At 38.0% G+C, this 13,448-nt stretch overlaps 1 protein-coding gene across 4 annotated transcripts in view; it reads right to left on the bottom strand.

Annotated features, from left to right (window-relative positions):
• The window catches only part of LOC113662826 (zinc finger protein 850-like), a 41,279-nt gene extending 28,221 nt beyond the window's left edge, over positions 1-13,058 (bottom strand). For 3 of the 4 annotated variants that reach the window (XM_047812564.1, XM_047812560.1, XM_047812561.1), the window contains exon 1: positions 12,904-13,057. The gene's annotated coding sequence lies outside the window, so the exon portion shown is untranslated. Of the gene's footprint in view, positions 1-12,903 lie in introns of all 4 variants that reach the window. The other variant, XM_047812569.1, reaches the window with a different exon arrangement.
• Between the last annotated feature and the right edge of the window lie 390 nt (positions 13,059-13,448).

Below are 13,448 nucleotides of genomic sequence, written 5' to 3'. Positions count from 1 at the left end.
GGTCTTCCTTGGCGTTACGTTGTTCTGTACCTCGAACCAAGCGTAGAACTCGTTCAACGCGTCTGGGAGGGAGGCATCGCTATCACAAGCAGGTGAAGCTGTCTTGTATTTTGTGATCACCTGTATGCCCTGCCACATGCGCCGGGTGTCTCTGCTGTCCTGGAAGTGCCTGTGGATTGACTGGGCGTGTGCACGCTTTGCCTTTCTGATGGCTCAGGACAGTTTGGCCCTTGCTGTTCTTAGGGCCACCCTGTCTCCTGTTCTGAAGGCTAGGTCCCTAGTCCTCAGCAGAGCACGCACATTAGCAGTCATCCACGGCTTCTGGTTGGAGCGTGTAGTGATGGTCTTGGAGACGGTCCAAGATGGGGGCGGGGCTCTGCACGGTACGTGCCGGGAATGTTTGTGTAAACAAGATCCAGTGTGTTTTCACCTCTCGTAGCAAAGTCCACATGTTGATGGAATTTAGGGAGCACTGACTTAAGATTTGCATGGTTGAAATCTCCGGCGATGATAAAAAGTCCGTCGGGGTGAACATTCTGTAGGTCGCTAATAGCTCCGTATAGCTCACTTAGCGCCTCTTTAGCATTAGTGCTAGGAGGAATGTAAACTCCGACAATGTAAACAGTAGTAAATTCCCGTGGTAGATAAAATGGTCTGCATTTAACAGTCATAAACTCCACTGATGATGAGCAGTAAGTAGAAACAAGCACAGACTTCTTGCACCATTCCGTGTTGATATAAACACACACACCACCACCACGAGTCTTACCGCACAGAGCTGCATTTCTGTCGGCTCTAAATGAAGTTAGCCCAGTCGGATGTAGTCCAGTTTATTGTCCAGGGAGCAAACGTTGGCTAGTAGAATGGACGGGAGCCCCCTCTCCTGGTCTCTGGTATCAGGCGACACCGGGGACCGGAGGCCTGGTCTCCGCAGCAAGCCGAGGTCACGAAGCCTATCCAGTACATCATCATGCAGGTTGGTTGTTACACGATTTCTGTACTTTGTTAGGTCCTGGTGGTTGTATACATGAACACCGCTGTCTCTGGCATCCATGTAGAAGCAATGGTCGGGCTAAAAAACGTAAATAAAAACTTAAAAAACGTAAATAGCACCGTATTGAATCCGGAGAGGCCGCTGCGTGCTACTGCCGCGCCGCCATCTTTGTTGTTTTTATTTGAATACCTTTGTTCTGTTCACCTGAATACCTGCTGACATGACCAGACCTTGGTGTCCTAGAAATTTCGATCCCAGTCAAAGAACATTCTGATGGTAAATTGTTTTACATGCTTGTACATTTTTGTGTTTATTTTCAGCAATATTCACCAATTTATTTTTGCATAGACTAATGTGTCTATTGTACTAATTCTCAATAGCTGTATAATGATATAAAAATAGTATGAACAGTTAATCAGACTATAGGTATGGTTTATATTGAAGATTCTTTAAGCTTAAGCTCAGTAGGAGATTCCGAAAGCACATCAGAGTCTGACAACACAGCAATTTTGATTAGAAGTTCTCCTAAAAAAAAATCAAGCAGAGGAACATCTTGCTCAAGTAAGGATCACCAAGCTTGTCTCTGAATTACATCTATATAGATTTAATTAAAAATTAAAGATATTTCAAACTATATACAGTTGCCAGTTGTTATTTTCTCATCTTTGCTCAATATTATATCATCCCCTCTTGTAGATGATCGAAAATATCCTAAAGACCAGCCCTGGAGGTGAAAAGATTGCAAATGAATATGCTCGCACTAAAACTCTGTCAGATAGCCGAAGACGTGACATGGTTAAAATCTTGGTAGCACATTTGACTAATGAACATGGGTAGGTTGTTTATACAGTACCTTGTAAATGAATGTTTCTGATGTTATGGGTTGTAACTGGTTTATGTTTGTGTGTAGAACAAGGCCTTCCCGACACTTGAAGGAACAATATGCAAAGGGAATCATCTCCCTCTTCCCAAATTTGGCAAACTTGGCCATGTTAGTAGCTGTTGCCTCTCAATCTATTTGATTTACAGAAGGAGGATTTACTGCATCTTGCGAAATACATATGATTTACAGTATAATTGAAGTGGTATTTATTTTCTTAGTCTAGTAATGTATAACTTTGAGGTCTGTTTGTTCTGGTCATAGGAGCATTATTACAATGCAGAAGATGGAAGTGGATTTTTGGCATGGAGACTTAAAACTGCAAAAAGAAGCATCGGAGGGTCGGATGAAACGCCCACTGCAATCACAAACAGGTGGGTTCAAGATTTGATGTTTAATCAGTGCTTGGCTGCAAGGCTTGATCAACATTTTATAAAAATTTTTTAAATGAATATGTAACTTTTGCATTATTGAATTATTTTACTCATCTTAACATTTGTGACTTGTATTTGAAGTATTCTTTTGTTCTATAGTGAGAATGGTCACCTGTTATAGTATCTCTACAAAATATAATTGCTTTTCTTTTTGAATGTGAACATGTTTTTCATAATCTCTAACGTCTGGCAAATTTAAATGTCATTCTGGGATATATATTAATGTTTTCCATGTTATTTTCTGTCATTTATCTTCTTTGATGTTAACATGTTGTGCTAAAAAATAAAAAAAGAATTACAAATGTGGTTTTCATATTGTCTTAAAAAATTTCAGGAGGGCCAACTGCTGAAAGGTATCCCTGCAAAGGAGATAGTTTGTTAAATGATGAACTTCAGGAAGTGTCAGGAAGCAATTGCCCTGATGAAGCATACAGCTGACGAGGCAGTGGTAAAGGAGAAATTGAGGTTAACACTGGCCTATTGCCAGAAGCTGCTTCATGACCCTAAAGAGTCAACTGATTATCAATTTTCCCACGATTCCAGGATATACCAGGATATATGTGAGAATTCTAAAGATAAAATCAAGTTCTATTGTTCTGTTCTGTTCTATTGTAACACAGACGTAAAACAAACTTAGTTCCTACTGTGGTATTGACTTTTATTATATTTGGCAGATTGATAAAGATTTTAGACTTCTATTTGTGATGCAACCTCTGCAAAGTTGTTGGAGAAGTGGTCCACCAGCATAAAACCAAAGGTTATTGCCCAGAACCGTGGCCTCACACAGACTTGTGAGCTCCAAGACCTCATCCAAAATGCTGAAGCCAATGAAGTTGAAGAAGGTTTTGTGCTATGGCTTAAGTTAACTTAGATGAAATTAAGCATACCTGGCAAAAGTTTCAAATGTGGTCACAACTTTACCCATTATACATGCATGTTTCATACAGACTTAATGGGTAAACTGTATGAAAATCACTTGTTGCTCTAACATTTCTACCCTGATCTACCCTTTTATGCACAAGGGCCACATATAGGAGTTGCAGATTTACAATCTGAAATTGTTTTCATTTGGAGCTCTGAATAACAAAAGCATGGTTTATGTCTTGTAGATACAGTTTAACTGTATGACATCTGTAGTCAAGACTGTTCATAATATTAGTCAATACTTGTAATACTAGTTAATTTATTTATACAGGCTCATCTTCCAAGTAATGTTAAGTCAAGTGAAACTGAGTAGGATGATATGTTCAACACCTTCTAGCTAAAAACCTTACTTACAGGCCTATAAACGAAATCACTTTGTTTTGTATGTCTCCAGGTTGGGACAGCGACATGTCATCAATTCTGATTCTGGTTCACCTTTTGCCACCTTCAAGTGAAAAGACCAAAAAAAAGCCCAGGAAAAATCTCAGCTTTACAAGCATGTGATAGTCTTGTGAAATTCATCAAGGTGAATGGAGCAGATCAATTGACACTATTTTATACTGTTCCTTTACTGTGTGACCTTGAACTAGCTTATTTCTCAGACAGGTACTTAAAGATCATCTGTCCTCCAAATTCTTTTATTCTTCACACATACTTAGTAACTATTGGAATCTCTTGGAAGTATGTGCAGAAACTTTAGTGAAAGACATCAATGCATCTTTTATTCATGCTGCATATTGACTTTAACTGTTAGGCCACTTTGGCTCTAATATGTTTTAATTTTTTCACAGACTGGTACCAGTATACAAGGGCACCTGGATGGAATTGGAGAAAGTCTCCAGCCGTATCTACTTGCTGTTGGACCAAAGAAAAGTAGGATCCAGAGTTGGTTTATTGTAATTGACCAACATGCCCTACCATGCATGGCCTCTAATTCACTGGCCTGTGTTGATGAGCTTTTCAAAGCTCACTTTGTCTTTGGCACCTCATACTGTCAGCAATTGACCAATGTGTATAGCTTTCTGCAAACCACTGTTTATGATCTAGATGTTGAAGTCACCAAGGTGAATCCCAGTGTGGCTGAGTTGAGAGCTACAATGCTCCAGTAACCAGATGATTTGTTTCATTTGTAAAAGGGGACATGCCGATGCCAATTCCCTTATAAGGCACTATAAGTTAGTCCATGGCCTTTGTTCAGGGAAAAGACTTGTTAAAATGTGCTCAAAGAGGTTGTTCACATGGATTACGAAAGCATCTCACTAAATGTTGTGCAATTGACAGTTCATGCCTCGATTCTGGTGAAAGCTCATCCACTGCCAACTCCATTTTATTAGGGGATGTAGGTGATTTGCCAAACACAAATTCAAACTGTGAGTCTGTACCCCTAAAAACAAATATAGTAAACAGTTGTGCAACAGCTGAACTTAAAGTTGCTGGTGTCGCAGAGACAACTATTAACTATGTTGTTAGTGCTTTAGAAGTGATTGGAGACATTCATGGTGAAACTCGAGAATTTGTGAAAAACAACTTATCTTTAGAGGAGCCCATAAAAAGTATTGTTGAGTCACAAATTGACCAGTGTTTTGATAAAATGCTAAATCCTTTTGTGGCAATGAACACCGAGAGCAAGAGAATGCAGTACTTTTCAGAGAAATGGGAAAAAATAGATCCTGTTGAATATGTTCTTGGAACAAGATTTGCCACAAGGTATAACTGAACAACTGGAACTTTTGCCCAAACCATTGTTAAGGATAAATATGTATATATACCAATTCTAGAGACATTACAGTCCATTTATAAGCACCCTAAAATTAAAGATATGATGGCGAGAGACTCACAACAAAAAACAAATTTTCTTTATGACATACACGATGGAGAGTTCTTTAAGAATCATGAACTCTTCTCAAAACAAAGGCATGCAGTTCAGATCCAACATTTTTTGATGAATTTGAATGCATAAACCCCCTTGGATCAAAACAAGAAATACATAAGTTAGGAGCAATCTATTTTACCCTTAGAAATATTTCCCCAAAATACAACTCCAGTTTGCTAAATATCCATTTAGTCGCTTTATTTCATGCACAAGATATCAAAATATATGGGTTTGATAAAATACTAGAGCCGCTTGTCCAGGATATTTCAACACTGAACACCAAGGGAATTCAGATTCCTTTATTTGATCATACAGTTTATGGAACCATTGTCCAAGTTACTGGTGACAACCTTGGTGTCCATTCCATATTTGGTTTTGTGGAATCGTTTAGTGCTACAGCAGGTACTGTTGCCGCTCTTACCTACTAGAGAAAGAGGACTTTCAGACAGTGTTCAGTGAAGTCCAAGGGTGTCATTGCGAACTAAAGAACTTCATGCAGAACACTGCCAGAGAATGCAGAGCAATCCCAGTTTTCCTTATGTAATGGGAGTAAAAAAGTCTTGCTTTTTAAATTCTTTGCAATATTTTCACACCACTGCAAAATCTTCAGTTGATATTATGCATGATATATTAGAGGGTTTTGCACGGCAATTACACCACATCAGCAGAAGTACACAGAAGAATTCAGAGTTTTAACTATGGCTTTATGGAACAAAACAACAAACCTCCTGGTGTAGAATTAAGAGAGGGTTCCAATGACTTGGGCTTAAATGCCACTCAGAGCTGGTGTTTACTGCATTATCTGCCTATTATATTTGGAGATATTGTGTGTCCTAATGATCAGCACTGGTATTTGTTCATTTTATTGCTTCAGATAGTCAGTGTAGTGTTTTCTTTGGTTATATCCACTGGTATTACCATTTATTTGAAACACCTGATTGCAGAGCACCACAGTTTGTTTAAGCATTTGTTCCCTGAGAAGAAATTGTTGCCAAAGCATCATTTTATGGTGCATTACCCTAATTGTATGCAGAAAATTGGACCACTGCTACATCGTTGGTGCATGCGTTACGAAGCAAAAGCATAATGTTTTTAAAAAGCAGCTGAAAAGCTTTAAAAACATAAAACATTTGATCCAAATGACATGAAATTATTTCCCCTTGAATAAAATGGAAGTTGGCACTGAGATGACTGAGAAACTTATTGTGCCCATGTGGACTAAGGTCCTAAATTTGAAATGGGTCAAGTACTATGAAAAATATATCGGTCAGGGTTAGCAGTTTGTGTTCAGGTTCAAAATGACATGCCTGTATTTCATGTAATCCAGAATATTGTTGTCAAAGATGAACATGTCCTTAATAACAACTACACTGAAAACTGTTTGTTTAGTTGAACATATTCATGCTTACAAAGTTGCACATAACGTAGAAGCACCTTGTGTTTTGGATGTTAAGGATATTTTGCACCACAAACTGTTTGACATTCTGATGTCTTATGGTTGTGATTCCGATTTGTTTATTGTACCATATAGTTACATGTAATTCATCCTGTTTGTCATATCAGAATAATTGTTTTCATTATTGTTATTTTTTTTCAAAATAAGCTTGAAAATTAAAATTTGTGACACGAAAATATAGTTTGTTCATTTTTCTTTTGACTGAAAAGCAAGTTTTTCCTTTTATGTCCTTTTAATGGGTAAACATGAATGGTGTAATTCAGAAGAATAACTTTGAATAGAGTAAATTCTTTATAGGTCACTTAGAATTGATGATAAACAACTCTGGAGGGGAAGGAGATTGTTGCAGCGTAAAGTCAAAGTACCTCTGAATAGAGTTAAAAAGTAGTAGAGTCAATTGCAAGTAGCTCAGAACTGTGTAAAATAGTTCATTCATTCATTCATTTTCTACCGCTTATCCGAACTTCTCGGGTCACGGGGACCCTGTGCCTATCTCAGGCGTCATCGGGCATTAAATGTCGGGTGTAAAATAGTACAAGAGTTAATTTGGAAAAACACTAAATGGAGTCAAATATCACTTGAAAGACTAAAATATTAACACTACATTGAACATAATGTAAAATAATGACTCTGGTAAAACAACTCTACTAAAAGAGTAACTTGTACTCTTTTTTTAGAGAGGGACCAAATGTTATATGGAAGAGACTAAAACTTTCTTCAATTTGAGTAAATTTTACTCTTGCAAATTTACTGTGTTGCAACATTTGGAATAATTCATAAGAGCTTTGGCATTATTTTACAAATACTGACTTAATGAAAAAAAAAGGTTTTTACATACAAAAACAATATACAGGAATACTTACAACAAGCAAAATGTTGTAACATAAATGCCATCCTGTGGCGTGACATGGAAGTCACGTGGTGTGAAATCACTTTAAATGCAACTAAATGTCTTAATTAAGTTAATTTGATTTTTATCATGATGTAGCTTTCAAACACTGCATAATTTAACTATCACAAAAAAAACAGAGCAGTAAGACTCTCATTTTACGAAATATTTCTATGCGAGTGACTGAGAAAAGAAGGCGCAAGTAGGGAGTGGAACTGAAAAACATTGTGAAAAATGTATGTTGAATTTCAATGATGATTTTTAGAAAAGGCTTCTTAAACTTTAATAAATGTGACTTGCAGTTGAAATCAGTAATATCTGTATATTTTCTCTTTAGTGTAGTGTGGTGTCACACCGCAGGACATTTTATGTCTGTTGCTGTGAAAAAGGCTTAGAAAATAGCATAAAGAAGGGGAAATTCTATAAAACAGTAACAGTAACAGAGAAATGGGGGGGGGGCACGGTGGCTTAGTGGTTAGCACGTTTGCCTCACACCTCCAGGGTCGGGGTTCGATTTCCGCCTCCGCCTTGTGTGTGTGGAGTTTGCATGTTCTTCCTGTGTCTCGGGGGTTTCCTCCGGGTACTCCGGTTTCCTCCCCCGGTCCAAAGACATGCATGGTAGGTTGATTGGTATCTCTGGAAAATTGTCCGTAGTGTTTGTGTGTGTGTGTGTGTCCTGCGATGGGTTGGCACTCCATCTAGGGTGTATCCTGCCTTGATGCCCGATGACGCCTGAGATAGGCACAGGCTCCCCGTGACCCGAGAAGTTCGGATAAGCGGTAGAAAGTGAGTGAGTGAGTGTTTGAAAAATATTTATTTTGTTTGAAAAAATAGAAAAAAACAATACTGTTTCACCCCTATTTGTAAAGTGCCCATTAACATCAGGTAAATTCCAAGCGATTTCTAAAGAAAATGCACAGACCAAATTTACAAGACACTGCTACTGAGGTGTAAGACTTCATCCGGTCTATCTGTCCTTGTCACTGTTGTGTTTGCGCTTCTAAACCCTGTGTGGGAATCACACAAGACCAAAACTTTCTTCACACAGATTCAAAAAATCACCTTAACTGATTTTCACAAAAAATAGAATAGAATTGCACCATAGAAGAATTTATCACCACCACATATACATTACAGTACAGTGGAATTCTTTTCCTCGTATATCTCTACTGAGGAGGTTGGAGTCTGGGATCAGGGGCAGCTATGATACAACAACCCTGGAGCAGGAAGGTTTAAAGAACTTGTTGAATTGCCCAACAGCTTGACATACCCTGGGCTTTAAACTAGGGCTGGGCGATAAAAAGATAACGATATGTATCGCGATAGACATGTGATCGATAGCGATAAAAAATGTGCTCGATACGACGTTCGATATTTTTTATTCTGCGTCGGAAGAAAACAGAAGTTGCGAAGCAAGTTTGGTTGCATTAACAAAGGCGCTCACTCTCTTGTAACCTAGCAACTTGGGGAGTGACACTCTAACAGCCAATTATGTAACAATATTGAGTTTGGTCGTGCTGGTGCTGGACTCCTCAGAAACAGAAATTGTTCGTGGCAAATTCCTCTGCCTCGAAGCCTCTTAATTCATTTTAAAGCTCACGTCACGTCCTTGTTCAATTATTTTGTGTGTGTGTGTGACCATGCGCTTATGTAAAAGCAGAAGGATACGCAAGGAGTTAGGCCATGTTCACACTGCAAGTCTTAATGCTCAATTCGGATATTTTGCTCAGATCTGATTTTTTTGTTTGGCTGTTCACATTACCTTTTAAAATGTGGCCTATATCATATACCAGTGTGAACTGTTTGCTGTTTTGAACTGACCCACATGCGCAAACAAACAATAACAATGATGTCACACGCAGCACGCCGCTGCACTAAAGTTGGCGAGGTTATGGAGGAAGTAAGCATTTTTGCTTTTCTTTCTAAATGTTTGTGTAATGGCAGCATAGAGACGCAGTGTTTTGAAAATTTTAGGATGTCGAGGGGAACTTTTGATTATTTAATCCATTTCGTAGGCGTAGTCACGTTTGTGTGCGTACTCGCCGGCACATAATTGTGACGAATGTTGATGTAGATTGATGTAAAAGTAGCATCAAATCCACGGGTGTTCACACTGCGGCCACATTGGAAAAAATCTGATTTGGGTCTGATTCAGGACCACATATGGAAGTGGTCTGTATCTGTTTTGAAAAAACCAGATCTGGGCTAGATTTGAGTGTTCACACTGCTCCTGAAGAAGTCTGACCTGGTCACTTGACCCCAAAAAAATCAGATTTGGGCCACTTTTACCTGCAGTGTGAACGTGGCTTTAGCGGTCTGTTGACTTGAGGGCGCGTGCACATGGTAGCGTGGGCTGCAAAATGGAAGGGCGCGATAACAATGTCAATTAACAAAACAGCAGCAGAAAACATTTCTTCAAAGCGCGGGGCAAGCCTCAATTCTGAGCATGTTGATACCTTTTTTCGTTGCAATCACATGCTCCTTAAAAAACTTTTAAAGCACACACGTTGAGAGAGAGAGAGAGAGACTTTTATATTCTGATATATATTATCAGGTTATCAGGTCCAAGTTCCTGTCCATGTCCATATTTACCACAAAGCATTCCAAATTAGACAGTAAAGGTCTGTTATGGCCGAGCTGTAAATTTTGAATCTTTTAGTTCTGAAAGTTAAGTTGCATAACCTAAATGCAATAGTTTTGTATTATTAGTATTTATTTTAATGTATGCCTTAGTTTTGATACTTTAAAAAAGTAATTTGAAAATAATTTTTTTTTTTGTTTTTGCATCTCAGAAAAGGGTTCATTTAAAACCCAGAATGTATGACACTTAAATGTACTTAATTCTTCTCACTCAACTTTGTCATTGTTCACAGTACAAATACAGACAAAGAAACAATGGGTTATATCTAAATGTTTATTTTTGATAGAAAATATTGTTGAATTGAATACTATGCATTTTAAAAATAAAAGTTCATTTTTCTAAAAAAAGGAAACCAATTAGTTGTTCATTTTAAGAGACCTGTCATATTTTCTCTTGTATATTTATGTTGGCTTTGTAGAAGCCAACATTCTGATTTCCGTTATAAGATTATTATTATTATTATTATTATTATTATTATTATTATTATTATACAAAAATTTATTTAAAAAAATGCGGCCAAAGGCTTTGGAGCTACATGCACCAAATTCGGATATGTCATAGACCCTGGTCTGAAGTTTGTTGCTCCTATTTTTCTAACGATCGGAATTCCGGCATTCCCGGAAGCTCAAAGTGGCCTTTTTTCCCATAGACTTCCATTATAAACTTTTGAGGTTTTATAACTCGGCAAATTTTCGAGTGATTTACACCGAACTCGGACAGGTTCTTTAGGACCTTACTCCGGACGAGGTTTTATTCCGGAGTTCCGATGGAATTTTCGGTTTTCCGATAGTCCACGATCGAACATCCCATAGACTTGAATAGGGAATTCCGAAAAGTCCTCTAATCTCTCACACACAAAATACATCCAACATTAAGAATTGCATGTACTGTTCTATGCAGTATAATAAGTAGATACCCATAATGACTGCAGTATTGACATGAAATGTCCAAACCCTCAGTAGCCACTTTTTGCCAAAAGTATTGGCCCCCACGGGTATTCTGGTGACGTCACTCGACACCACGTGACGTCACGTGTAGCCCCGCCCCCAAAACAAGCGAAATCAAAAATTTGCACAATATGGACATATCTAAACACTCAGCACAATGAGGGGAACTGCCCCACGGGTATTCTGGTCACGTCACGTGACGTCACGTGTAGCCCCGCCCCCAAAACAATCGAAAGAAAATTTGCACAACATGGACATGTGACATATCAAAACACTCAGCACAGTGAGGGGAACTGCCCCACGGGTATTCTGGTCACGTGACGTCACGTGAAAATTTGCACAACATGGACATGTGACATATCAAAACACTCAGCACAATGAGGGGAACTGCCCCAAGGGTATTCTGGTCACGTCACGTGACGTCACGTGTAGCCCAGCCCCCAAAACAAGCGAAACTAAAAATTTGCACAACATGGACATGTGACATATCAAAACACTCAGCACAATGAGGGGAACTGCCCCACAGGTATTCTGGCCACGGCACGTGACGTCACATGAAAATAAAAAATTTGCACAACATGGACATTTTACATATCAAAACACTCAGCACAATGAGGGGAAATACCTCACGGGTATTCGGATAACGTCAACTGTCCGCTCAACTCCAAAAGTATTGGCACCCTAGCGGTCCAGTAGCTTTCACAATCTTTCTGTCCACTCGCCTCCAAAATGCACAGGCCTTTGCGAATTCTTGCACCGTCAAAGCCAACATCAAAGTTTGTCACAACGAACATTACAAATCTAGTTAATATTGCTCTTTAATTAAGCAAAAACACATTTTTATCAGATTGGTAGAATACTCGATTTCTAAAATATTCGACAACTACAGCCCTAATTATAAGTCTACCAAAATACACTTGAATAGTTCAACTTCAAGTATGATTAAGAGTAAGAGTAATGAGTAAGAATAAATTGAGTTACTTTTTCATATTTCTGCAGATTTTATATTTCAAACAATGGTACTGTACTGTCTCAGGTTTGTTTTTTATATTACAGATGTATTTCAGTCTACCCCAGTTTTATTTATGTTTACAAAACACTGCACATATTTTAGACACTTTATTCACCAGAAGGTGAACAGCTAGTGACTTCCTAGCACTAAACTTGCACTAAATTCTCAGGTTTCTCTTTGTTTATATTTAACACTTTGCACTATTTTATTACACTTTATTAAGCTTTTCTTACATTTTCTTTCATTTTGCACCTTAAATGTTAAGAGATAATTGTTAGGTGTTCATTGTGACATTAGACTTATGATTACATTTTATTTATTTGAGTTTTCCTGGTTGTTGACATTTCTGTCTTAACTGAGGGGATTATGGTCAGAGGAAGGTTAAGTTTAAAATAAAAATGTTTAAAAGTAATATATTTTTCTTATAGTCCTTATTTTAAATGGGCCATAAAAAAATCAATAATTATCGATATGACCAATATGAAACACTGATATCGTGATATAGTTTTCGGCCATATCGAACAGCTCTACTTTAAACCAAAAAGCAAAAACAACAACAAAACATGCAAAGCTTCATGTTAGCAGCTGAATAAAATCCAAATTAAATCAATATTTTGTGTGAATACACTTTGGTTTCAAACGAGCATCTTGTACACTTTGTACACTTGCACAAAGTCAGAGATTCTGTTCATTAACGATCATTAATATCATATGTAGGCTGAAACAGTCAGACATCACACACCAACAACATACAGTAAACAGGAGACTCGGTGGCGTCGCGGACAAAGACACACCAAAAGCACGTGACGGGGTAAACAAACAGAACAGAGCAGAACGGAACGTGTTTCTTTACCTTACACGTAGATATATTTATGTACGATGAATATCAACATTCCGACAGTTTCTAAACTTTTACCGTGTGGTCACCGGATCCGTGCTTCCTGTTCGGAATGGGATGGATGTGCGTTCATGGTTTACGCATGCGCAAGAGAGTCACATGTTACAGAAACTGAGCAGTACAAATAAATATATAAAACCAGCCCCGGTAATACGAACCGTTCATCCATCCATCCATCCACCTATCTGTCTGTCTGTCTGTCTATGACTGATCAGTCTAACAATAGATCATTTGATTAATCTGCACCCCAAAAAAAACACTTCTTTTGAATTTTAGATACAATCTTATATTAAATAAATAAATAAATAAATAAATGAACAAAAAAACAAAAACCCAGAAAAAACAGTATACTCTCTGGTATTATCCAGAAAAGGAAGAGTCTGAGTTTCCCTCTTCTGAGTCTGGTTCCTCATAAGGTTTTTGCCTCATGATAATAAGCAGAGTGTTAATATCTGTTGTTAAAAGCTTTATACATCAATTAAAATCTGCAATCATGCCTA

Source organism: Tachysurus fulvidraco, chromosome 4, assembly GCF_022655615.1.
Source record: "Tachysurus fulvidraco isolate hzauxx_2018 chromosome 4, HZAU_PFXX_2.0, whole genome shotgun sequence".
In the NCBI taxonomy this organism is placed as follows: domain Eukaryota; kingdom Metazoa; phylum Chordata; class Actinopteri; order Siluriformes; family Bagridae; genus Tachysurus; species Tachysurus fulvidraco.
Note: the sequence above shows the minus strand (reverse complement) of the source record. Positions and strands in the feature narration are given on the sequence as shown.